The sequence below is a fragment of the Strongylocentrotus purpuratus genome, unplaced genomic scaffold (assembly GCF_000002235.5).
Source record: "Strongylocentrotus purpuratus isolate Spur 01 unplaced genomic scaffold, Spur_5.0 spur5_scaffold_10, whole genome shotgun sequence".
Taxonomy (NCBI): Eukaryota; Metazoa; Echinodermata; class Echinoidea; order Camarodonta; family Strongylocentrotidae; genus Strongylocentrotus; species Strongylocentrotus purpuratus.
Window position 1 is genome coordinate 3,792,863 of NW_022145595.1, and position 12,926 is coordinate 3,805,788.

Sequence of the window (12,926 nt, forward strand, 5' to 3'; positions counted from 1 at the left end):
AGTTGCCCCCCCCCCCCAAAAAAAAAGAAGATTCAAACGTATTTCTCACTTTTTTGTAAATTATACTGTTGTATTCGTTTATGGAAAATTCCCAAATTTACAGTCAGCCAAAACTATGCTTATTTAGAAGCCTACGTGTCAAGGCCCGCGGATCGGGGGGCTCGAGCCCCCCGCCCCTCACTTTTTTGAAAAAGTGTCGCAATATATGCTCGTCTGACCGTAATTAAATACCTAAAATGTCTGAGCTTGCGGGGATCCACCCCTTGGGTCCTACAATGGACCCTAAGGCGGGCTCCTGGATGCTTATCTGACCGTAATTAAATGCCTAAAACCCCCGAGCTTCCAGGGGCTCTGCCCTTGGACCCCACTAAGGGCCATAAGGAGGGCCCCTATATGCTTATTTGACCGTAATTTAATGCGTAAAACCCCTGAGCTTTAGGGGGCCCCTTGACCCCACGTCAATTAGCGACCTGACAGTGTCACAAATAAGGTATCAAAATATGCTTATCTTACCGTAATTAAACGCCTAAAACCCCTGAGCTTCAGGGGGTCCACCCCTTGACCCCCTTTGGGGCTTTTCGCCTGGACCCCAAGCAGTAAAGGCAATATAGTCTCAAACAAATCTACACATTCAAGCTCACTCACACATGATATATTGCTTTCAAAGCTACTTATTATTTCAAGTTCATGTATATACAAACGGCAACAGTTTCAATATAAAATGTAAGTTCTTCTCACTTAAAGGACCCATGACATCGAATTACAAGTGTGTTCCTGTTGGTGTGCAGTCCTGCAAACATCACATATTTTGATATGTAAACTTCTGAATTTGGTTCATAGATTTTTAAATATTTGTTGAAATATTTGTTTTTCAAACTTGCTAAGCTCCACCCCAAAAACCTCCAGATCTCATTCCCCTTGTGACATCATCTGTCAGTCATCAATGAGCTAACTTGAGAAAATGGTATGTATCTTTGCCGAAGTCGACCACCTGTTACAATACGTAATACAATAGCAACATATAAGTTGCTATGTCAGACATGCTGTAGCATCACCAGGAAGACAAAGGCAATGATGATGTATTGTACATTATGTATAGAAGCATGCAATTCTATTATGAACGTGTGCAAAGCTGGGGGAAATTACATACCATTGTCTATTCTAAAATATTAGTTTAATCTGACATGTCTGACATAGCAACTTATATGTTGCTATGGTTTGTGGTATTGTAACAGGTGGTCAACTTTGGCAAAGTTACATGCCACTTTCTCAAGTTAGCACATTGATGACTGACAGATGATGTCACAAGGGGAATGAGATCTGGAGGTTTTTGGGGTGGAGCTTAGCAAGTTTGAAAAACAAATATTTCAACAAATATTTAAAAATCTATGAAACAAATTCAGAAGTTTACATATCAAAATAAGAGATGTATGCAGGACTGCACACCAACAGGAATACACTTGTATTTCGATGTCATGGGCCATTTAAATCATTGGTCTGGAAACAATTATTTGCTCATTGTTGCATATTGTATTACATTTTCACTAACGATGAATTTACATTGTAATGCAATTTTCACGTTTCCCAGGTCTATTTAGGAGAATAGAAGATTGATATTGTTAAGTTGTTCGATAACATCACTCAATTCGATTTGATTGGAGATATATCTCAGTAAAGGCTATTATACTCTCAAACAAATCTACACTATTAAACTTCAAGCTCACTCACACATGATATATTGCGACACTTTCAAGGCTACTTATTATTTCAAGTTTATGTATATACAAACGGCAACAGCTCCAATATTAAATGAAGTTCTTCTCACTTAAATCGTCGGTCTGGAAACAATTATTTGCCCATTGTTGTATATTGTATAACATTTTCACTAACGATGAATTTACATTGTAATGCGATTTTCAAGTTTCTTAGATTTATTTAGGAGAATAGAAGATTGATATTGTTTAAGTTGTTCGATAACATCACTAAATTTGATTTGATTGGAGACATATCTCAGTAAAGGCTATATAGTCTCAAACAAATCTACACCATTAAACTTCAGTTTATGTATATACAAACGGCAACAGCTTCAATATTAAATGAAGTTCTTCTCACTTAAATCATCGGTCTGGAAACAATAATATTTGCCCATTGTTGTATATACTTGTCACTTGTTATATTTGTTATATGATACTAAAGCAAATCGTTACGCTTATCGATAGGATAATGTGAATAACGTGTCGAATAATAACATCATTGCGTGCTATTATTAACCGGACTAGACATGTAAACAAAAATTTAAACATGCATACACTTTTGCCAGCAAGCAAGTTTTTCAACAAAGAATACAAAATGTGAACAACGTTTTACATTTTAGTCAGGACAGATTAGAAGATGCTTTAAAGCATGCCCTATAGTTGAACTGTAACAGTTGTCTTCTAAAGTCTTCCATATATAAATTTAAAGGAGGTCAATAATCATTATGAAGGTTGACACATCAATTATATTGTGTATACATGTAACAATTTGAAAATATTTTTTCTTGGGGGGGGGGGGTGAGGGCGTGGGCAATTCAGAAAGGGACCGATATGTGAAAAATTGGGTAGTACTACTAGCCCATGGACTGTGGCCTAAAATGGAGGTTTACTAATATCCTTCAAAATGTACGAGTAAATATTGTAGAAATTTGTATTCTGTTGGTATCACGTAAACACAGTTTACATTGTATGTGTACAAGATTAAGAGTTATCACTATGAACATGACAGACAAAGAAAGCGGACAAAATATACAGTTCCTCAGGCAGACAAAGGAACGTCCCTTCACTGCTATTATGTAAAAAGGTGAATATGCATGCGACACCTGTTCTACACATTTTTACATAATCGCAGTGAAGGGATGTTCCTTTGTCTACATGAGGAACTGTATATTTTGTCCGCTTTCTTTGTCAGTCGTGTTCATAGTGTATAGAATAAGATCTGTGGTACAAAAATGAATATTCAGCTTGCTCTTTTAAAAAGTCCCTTCCTGCCTACTTACTAACATTTACCTAATATATATTTACAACCCTTCGGAATGCACACTAGATACCGGCAAAGTAAAATTGAAGTGTGAAAAAAGTATATTGCTTGTAATTTTTATACTATAGTTTTGCTAAAGAATGTAATTTTGTAATACAACAAACCTGTGAGGGGGTAGCATAGAGCTATATAATAAGACTTATCATATGGCTCTATGGGGGTAGTCACTTCCGTCACCTCCTCCCCGTTCACTGGCGTACTGATGGGGGGGACCAGTACCCCCCCCCCCCAATAAAATCAAACATGGTTTATTTCTAATTTGATACCAACAATTTACAAATGTTGCTAAAATGGCATTATATTCCCCTGGAATCTACCCCCTGGACCCTTCCGAGGGCCCTAAGGCGGCCCCTAGATGCTCATCCGTCTGATCATAATTTGATGCCTTAAAACCCTGAGATTCTGGGGGCGCCGCCCCCTAGGCCTCACTCCAAATTAGTGACCTGCCAGTATCACAAATAAACCTTATCAAAATGCTCATCTGACCGTAATTAAATGCCTAAAGAACTCCTGAGCTTCATGGGGCTCCGCCCTTGACTCCCGCCGGGGCTTTGCCCCTGGACCCCACGCCAATTTAAGCTTTTTGCTTCGCTCGCTTTGCTCTACCTGATCGTAAACACATGAGCCCCCCCCCCCCCTACACCCACACACACACACCCCAACGTTTCTGCTCATTACGCCACTGGCCCCTCTTGCTCACTATGTTCCCTCGTCCCTCGCATTTCGTCCGTCCCCCACTGGTCATGAAAAGAAATCGCCGCCCCTGATTAAGATTGTAGAAGCCCTAATTGATTGGAGAGCCAGTCAGCTAGCTATTTTTTATTTACACGCTAGCGAGGGGAATTTCTCGATTAATTCCAATGGAACCGCTTAAAATTCCAATGAAACCGCTCGCGAAGAGTCTAGCCTGGATCGGAGAGCTCGCTAGTGCTATACGCTAGTGTGAATTTAAAAGACAATTTCTAAAGACAATTTCTCTCTTGAAAAGGCTCTGCCAGGCCCCTCAAGCTCTTCCATGTTGTATGGATCCATTCGAAAGCAAAATAAGCCCACTCAATAAATAATATATATTAAAACGTCATAGCGATTCATCCAAAAAATAAATCCACGTAAGAGGCATTTTGAAAGTTTTAAGAAAATTCCTTCAAATTCCAGGATATTGGGGGTTATTTAAACGAGTGGAAGCACTGGCGGTTCTGTTTTTTTTTAAACTGTAACAATTCTCCTTGGATCAGATATAGACCAAAAACAAGCCTCATTATCTTCAGTATACAAGTGTCATTTCGGACCTTAAGGCCCGGTCACACAGAGGGGACGCATGGGGGACGCACGGCCGGCGCATGGAAAATTTGCAATTTTGGCCAGTGCGTTGTCGTGCGCCCAACTTTTGTCGAAGCTATACAGCTAGCTGACACCAAATGCATAGCGCGCTGGACGCATACAGGGCGTACACAGGGCGCACACAGGGCGCACACAGGGCGCACACAGGGCGCACACAGGGCGCACACAGAGCGCACATGAAAACAACTTCCACGAATGCACAGCGTGTTGCTAGCGCGCTGGACGAATGGTCCACGCATGCACCGCGTTCTACGACGCACGGCCAGCGCATTGGAAATCGGAAAAGAACGTGTGCCTAACTTTTGTCATAATTTTGGAAAAGCTAGCGAGCTGACACAAAATGCACGGCGTGTAGCTAGCGCGCTGTGCGTATACAGGGCGTGTGCTCCGCGTTTGTCTGGCGCTGGTCTAGCGCGTTCCACGCATGTCTGGCGCTGGTCTAGCGCGCTCCGGCGCATGTCTGGCGTGCCTTTGGCGTGTATATTCATGCGTCGAGCTCGGCGCACGTTTTTGAGCATGCTCAAGAAATCCCGACGCACACAGCGAATGACGACGCATGCATAGCGCTGGTCCAGCGTTGGTCCAGCGCGCTCGACGAACGAGTAACGAATGATGACGCACGCCTAGCGAACGACAACGCACTGGCCCAAATTGCAAATTTCCAATGCGCTGGCCGTGCGTTCCCCATGCGTCCTCCCTGTGTGACCGGGCCTTTACAGCTTTCATAGAATTCGCTTCTGGACCGTCAAAGAAAAAGTTTGAGAACCCCTGGTCTACGCATTATACACATCAGGACCAACTTGACAACTTGACACAAATTTGAGGGGGGGTTCGACCCCCCCCCCCCTTGCGTACGCGCCTGCATGTGCATCCCTTTCCTCCTTATTCCCTTATCCATCGTTACCGTCACTACCATTTGAGTAGGGCTGGCCCCCTCCTTAATAACGACTCCCAAGCCATCAAGAATGACCCCATAATTTATAGATTACCATTCTGCGGTTCTTTGGAGGGGCCGGCCGGCGGGCGCGGCCTTTTCAGAAGTGTTTCTACTCTAACCTTTTCATGCACTACGGCTTAACATAAACAAGCATGGTAAGATTTTTTTTAAAAGAAGCATAATTCCGACTCAGTTTCGCATAACCTAAAAATAAGAATACGGCCAGTCACCCCTCCCCCCCCCCTCCCCTCAATGCATCCGCCTTCACGCACCCCCCCCCCTTCCCCTTGTCTTTCCCTTATTCGTCGTTACTGTCACTAATTTTTAGTGCCATTTCGTTGTCTTTCTTTCTCCCCGGCTCCTCTCTTCTTTTTCTTTCCTCTTTTTTGAACTCTCTCTCTTTTCTTTTCTTTTTTCTTCTCTTTTCTTTTATCTTCTCCTTTTTTTCCCCTTTTTTTTTCTTTCTTTTTTTCTTTTTTTTTTTCCATCTCAATTTTTTTGCGCCGCCAATAGGGGGGGCCGCGGCCGTTTCGGCCCACCCCTGGATCCGCCACTGCAATATGCGTGAGTACCCCCCCCCCCCCCCCCCCCCCCCGGGCTTATAAGCACACCAACACGGTTTTGATCCTGGGGCCTAACAGTTACGAGGCCATCAGGGAAAAAATTAATATTTATTTTTCGGGGGCTACTTTTCAACCTTGCCTGCATGAAAATAACATTCTAAAATTTGTTTTGCATTGAACTCTATGCAAATTTTGGGGGCTCCTTTATTACTTTCGGGGGCTCTTTTGGGCATTTCAGGGGCTAATTCGCCCCGAGCCCCCGTGTATTTTTTTCACTGGAGGCCATTAATAGCTTTGCCACTGAATCAGGACCGTAGGCAGCAGGGGCTAGAGTAGGGGGCAGCCCCCACAAATTTTTAAAAAGCAAAGAAAATGCGATAAATTATCAATAATTCATTGCATTTCACCCCTCTCGCCAACATTAACAAATTCTGTGTGGCCATGCCATGCCTTGATGGCCGTTCGATGGAAACAACATGAACAATTATGTTTAAATCAATCATTCAATGTTTTTTAAAATTCTGAGATGACCCCTCTTTTAAATGCTCTTTCATACGACATTGACACTTCATTTAATGAGTATCACATTCAGAATCACAAGCAATGAATAAAGGTTTGAATCTTTTGCATGGTCACGCAATGCACGTAGACTGCATAGGGATGCGTGCAATCTCTATGGGAAGGATTTTAGCACACACCAGCATGCAGCAGGGCAGGGTGCACGATCAGACACCAACTCAGCTCCGGGAAGCTCCGACGCCGATGCGGAAGACGGCCTACTCTGGTGGTACTGGTGGTAGCCGAACGTAATTGTAACACTCATTCAAAGTACGCCACCAAACTTTGGACTAAAATGTAATTTAAGCGAATTCATATGCAATACCTTTAGGCTAGACCTATACATTAAAATTAGGCCTAAGCAAAATACATCGGTTCAACTTACAAGCTTGACTGTATGATGCATTTAGGGTCTAGATCTACTGTCTTTTTTCAGCATTTTGTTGGTCGAAGTTGCACTCTGACTGTTGTGTTGAAATACCATGAATAAAAACGTGGAGTACGAAACTGAGAGAGATGTTGTGAAAGATCGAGTGAGGAGGTGTGAGAGCTGAAGCCAATTAACGATAGGTTTGTGAAGCATTCACCCTTCGTTTTCGTGATAAAATAATGGCTCTCCCAGCGTCTTGGCCAGTAAGCTGCATAAAGTTGTCTCTGATCTGAGCGTACTTTGTATAAAGAGAGCACTCATCAACGGCACCCACCGCGTGGATGATTGTCTCAGTACTAGGTCAGCAGTTAGTCCAGCCTGCGCCTCTGTACCGTTTTCGTTTAGCGCACCCATTCAGCTGATGAAATAACACACCCTCAACGTTGAAAGTAGACCTAGCCATTCCTCTAAATCTGGACCTCGACGGAAATTTGGGGATTGCCCGATCAGTGGAGAGACCGCGCTGTGTGTGGGGGATAAAAAGAACGAACGGACTGAATCTGGACTAGTCAGCAGTTTCTCCCCAGGCCAGGGGTAATCTGCAAGCACAAACCCTGGTCAGTCGTAAAAGTGAGTCTGCACCATAGGGCGCGTTCATGCTTGATTTTGACGGCCAGAATCAGGCATCTGTTACGCGTTTAGTTTAAAACACGGTTGCGTCTTAGCTCACTTTTGTAGAATCACCGAAAAACGGCGATCACGATCGCCGATCGTAAACTCACAAAAAGATGCGTTTACAATTTGTAAACGCGTTTAAATGGGGTCAACGCACTGACCTCTAGTGGGTCTACGTAGCATGCACAGTGAAGGTTTGCGAATCCAGCTGGAAGACCAATTAAGGCCACACACTGAGAATTGCCTGGGGGAGCCAGAGAAGTAAGCATGAACACTACATCGTGGAACTGCGATCACGATGAGCGTTTACGATGAGCGTTTCAGATCGCTCATTCTGCCTTCAAAATTTAAGCATGAACGCAGCCATAAATATATACTTACACTATTAAGTATATATCTCTTTGGTCTGCACTAAAAGACTACCATAGGCCATTTTTTTAATTTTTTTTATTTGAATTTTATTAACAACAACATAACACAATGTTACAAAATGTATTCAAGTGGGTTACAAAAATAACATGTTGTATACATATCCATGTACATGGGTTACAAAGAAAAAGAAAATATCTATAGTTGAACCATACAAATTAAGTTAATCATATATCATGTCATATCAAACCTGTGAATTAGCTATAACTTAATAATATGTAGAGATTTGTGGCTGGAATTGAAATTCACAGAGTTCCAATAACGTTTAAGTGATTCAAATAAAGGATATTTTTAATCTTAAAAAGTAACTTAAAAATGTTGTTAAAGGGAGAACCAAAAGTTAGCACGAGTGCTAGTCGGGATTGGTTCTCCGAAAATCTAAAACTGTATGCAAAGTCATATTAACACATATTTTTTCCTAATATCATATTATTTGATCCTTATGATTCATCTCTGCTAAGGAGTTTAATTCTGAGATTTTGACGAAATGATGATCTTGTTTTTTCTTCTCTTATATTTATGGGCAAATTATTCCAGAGCTTTGCTCCAATGAAAGAAATTGAAAAAGTCCCACGTGTCTTACTACATTTTAGGCAATCGTAGCATTAAATGTTCTCTCCCTCTTTTTCTATACATGTGATTAATTAAAACAAAGTAATCCATCAACGAATGTGGTAGATGTCCTTTTTGCAGATCATATACAAATGTCAATACTGAATGCTCGAACAGATTATGCACATCTAATACCTGTAGACGTACGAAAAGTGCCTTCGAACTCGTTCTAAATGGGGAAAATGTTATCACACGCATGGCCATTTTCTGTGCCAATAGTATGCAATTTAAATGACTTTTATAGCAACTTCCCCAAACTTCAATACCATAAAGTATGTGCGGTTGGATAAAGGATTTATACAAGAGCATGAGAATGTGCTTAGGCACATAGTGCCTCAACTTACACAGCAGTCCAATCTTCCTCCGTATACACTTATTAACGTTCTGAATTTGCTCCTTCCACATCAAGGTTTCATCAATTTGAATTCCTACGAAAGATGCTACACTGACTCTATCTATCACTGTATCACTGAGTTTTAAAATACCCCTAATTTTACATGATTGCCTTTGTCCCTTAATGAGCATATAATTTGTTTTCTTTAAGTTTATTGTCAACTTGTTAACAAAACACCATTTTTGTACTTCCAAAAATTTGATATTTACTTCATTCATATCTATTTCTTTCTGTCTTTTATCAAAAGTATGAAAAAGGTTTGAATCATCAGCAAATTATCTAAATTCAAAATATTTAGTAGAAGATGGTAAATCATTAATATACCGTATAATAGAAACAAAGTGGGCCCGAGGACTGAACCTTGAGGGACACCATATGTTATCCTTCTCCTACTTGATACTATTTCCTAGTAGCATAAGACTTGCGATCGATTTGAAAGGTAACTTTGAAACCATTGTAATACTATGCCTCGTATACCGTAATTTTCTAACTTTCCTAAAAGGATTTCGTGATCAATAGTATCAAATGCTTTCTTAAAATCTATAAAAATACCTAGCGTTGGTTTACCTTTATCCATTGATTTTATAAGTGTATTTACAAGATTTATCAATGATAACTTCGTACTATATCGCTTGCGAAAACCGTACTGATGTTCATACAAAATCTTGTTAGATTCTAAGAAATTCATTAGACGCCCATTAGCTAATTTCTCAAAGACTTTTGCAATGACCGGTAGAACAGAAATGGGCCTGTAATTTCCAGGGTCGGTCTTTGGTCCTTTTTTGTATAAAGGTGTCACTTTTGCCGTCTTCAATGCATCTGGGAACTCTCCCTTTTCTAATGACAAATTGAATATGTACGTCAGTGGCGCAACAATATAGGGTATCCTTAATTAATCTTACTGGCAATTTGTCATATCCATGGGATTTCTTAGCATCGAGAGCCAGTGGCGGATCCAGGGGGGGGGGGGCCCGGCCCCCCCCCCCTTGAGAAAAAAAATCATGTAAAATCACGTGATTTTTACCTTTTTTGGGGGTTGGGCCCCCCCCCCCCTGGCACTCAAGGGGGGGGGGGGGGTGCAAATTGAAATTTTTTTGAGGATCAAAAAAAAAAAATGTGACCAATAATCATATATCAACTGACATCAACGTATTGTCCAACAATTAAAATTGAGAAATATTTTGAAAGAAAGAGAGAGACAGTAAACCCAAATTGAGTGGTGGTATAATGCATTATCCGTATTAAAAAAAATATATATATATATATATATATCCAGTCAAATTCAATTGGTATTAAATTTGTTACATTATAAATTATTATAAAATACATATAATAAACAAGTGTGCAATTTTAAGTAAAACATCTACACGGCACCTCAATGCAATATAAAATTGGCAATAATGATTATTAATTAAATGTAATACCCTGTACAAAGTTTGAAGACACTAATAAAACGGTGTCGTATGATAATCACAAATATGTAAAATAGGATTGATGTCTTCTTATTAAAATTATTACATTTGATTAACGAGAATATACTCAATAAAAAGGACAATAAAAATACATTAAATTTGGCAAGATCATTGTAGATTAAACAGACACCAGGGTATGAAGCTATTTTTGTATCTATTAGTTTTGCATTTGGGAGGGTACAGGTCTTTGCTGTTCCGAAGAGAGTATCTTGTTTCTCTTGGAGCAGGAAGAAAATGGTTTAGCATGTGACTGGGGTTACGAATTTGGGTAAACAAATTAAGGCATAGTTTTTGTCTACGTTCAGAAAGGGATTGGAGGTTAAGAAAGACAAGGGCGTCAGAGTATGATAGTCCAGGTGAAATAATTCTAACTGCCCTTTTTTGGATGGACTCTAACATTTTGGATTGTTCTTTTATGGGTTTCCAAGAAGGATTTGTCATTTCTTCTAGCTAAATAGTTTTCGAAATCAAGATTAACAGTTGGAATCTTCTTTGCTAATGTTGATCCAATAGAAACAAAATAATTATTAAGTTCATTAGCTATGCCCTCATCTGAAGACACAACTTTATTCGTTCCCTCATCACAAATAACTAACTGTTCAATCTTTGTTTTCTTATTTTTATCATTTCTACTAATTAACTCTTTGATAATTCCCCAGGTCTTCCTCATATTATTTCTATTTTCGCTAAAGGACTCGCTATAATACATTCTTTTAGCATTCTTTATAATAGTTACTAACATATTTCTATATTTCTTGTATTCATTTCCATACTCTTCATTAAAATTTTATGACCTATATTTTTTATACAGACTATGCTTCTTCCTGATAGATTTTACAATACCTGTTGATATCCAAGGCTTTTTTGGTGTAGATCTTTTCTTTGAACTGCTGAATGTCACATTAGGTGCATGTTTATCACACACATTTACAAACATATCATAAAAATTCTCATAAGCTACATTCACATTTCCATTTCTATATATATGCTGCCAATTCAGCTTTGACAAATTTTCTTGAAATAGACAGACGTTGTACTTTCTATAAGATCGAGTAACCTTCCTCACAAAGGAGCTCTTTCCTGAACCATTTCGACCTTTAAAAATCACAAAAATTGGAAAATGATCCGAAACATCAGTTTCAATAACGCCTGAATGAATGGCGTAATTATGCACATTAGTACACATGATCAATGAGAGACGAAGTCAAATTTGTCATCCTGGTTGGCGACGAAATTATCTGTTGCATTCCTGTAGATTCTATTGCGCTCAAAAAATCAGATATCTTTGGCGTACCTGTTAGTGAAAGATCAATATTGTATTCACCTATTAAAACTACATTTGCTCTACCAATATTTATATTTTCTAATACACCAAGTAAGCCATTTAGAAACTCATCAATGTTCGTATTTGGTTTCCTATAAATCACACCGATCACAAAGTTATCAATATTATTCTTAGACACTTTTAACCACAAGCTTTCTGCATGAGCAACGTTAAATTCAAGTATTTCATAATTCACTTGTTTGTGAATGTATGCTCCTACTCCACCTCCTCTCTCATTCCCCTGGCGACAGTTAACCTCCAAAACATAATCTGTTAATGGGAATGTGTCTACACTAGTAACATTCCAATCTTCTGAAAGAGCAATAATATCAAATTTGTGCTTTATAGAATGATCATACAGTAGGTGCAATTCATTAATGTTTTTATTTAATGATCTAATATTTACATGAGTGATACTAAATGAATTGTCAAATACGTTTTGCAATGTCCCGTCAAAGTCACTTGGACTAGTATATTGTATGAGGATACATCAAATGTATATTCTTCATCATTATTAATATCTATCATTATTAAAAAATAATAAAGAAGTCGGTTTAACTGTATAAAGAGTATATTTAGCCTAGGCTAGGAAGTGGAGCTTGAAGTCTCCGTAGTCAATGTCATCCAGACCCAGATCAAAAAGATCATCTGGGCTCTTGACAACCTTGAACTCTCCATTGTTCATTTTGCAGGAAATGTACTGTAGCTGCTAACACAACCATGTTGTTGTTGTTGTTTTAGTTTTAAGTTATGAATATTTACGCCGAGTTCAAGTTTTTTAATAATTTTAAATAATTACCAGTAGGTAGCTGGGCTAGACTTCTCTCAAGGCACAATGAATTTTTGATAAAGTGTCAAATTAGGGTCTGTGCCTGCAGACTAGGCCAGGGATTTCTCTGACTGCAAGAAACATTTATAATGTTGATATCAAAAGAGGGCAGCATACACAGCCATACACAGGGGGGGGGGGGGGGGGTTCAACTCCGCTTCTGCATCCGTCTAGCCCAACGAACTCAAACCAACTTGGATTTCGATGGTCTAGCCATGGGGAAATTTTGGAGGGTCAAAAGTGCACACTGCTTCCATTTATCGTGTATTAGCCTATGAAGACGACAAGTTTTTAGTGCACCAGCGAAATGGGGATTTTGGACTGCGCGCAGCGCGCAAAATATTTAA

At 39.5% G+C, this 12,926-nt stretch overlaps 1 long non-coding RNA gene across 1 annotated transcript in view; it reads right to left on the reverse strand.

The window, feature by feature from the left end:
• The window catches only part of LOC105440780, a 30,051-nt gene extending 22,890 nt beyond the window's left edge, over positions 1–7,161 (reverse strand). The window contains exon 1 of the long non-coding RNA XR_004062999.1: positions 6,860–7,161. This is a non-coding gene — a long non-coding RNA (uncharacterized LOC105440780). The remainder of the gene's footprint in view (positions 1–6,859) is intronic.
• Between the last annotated feature and the right edge of the window lie 5,765 nt (positions 7,162–12,926).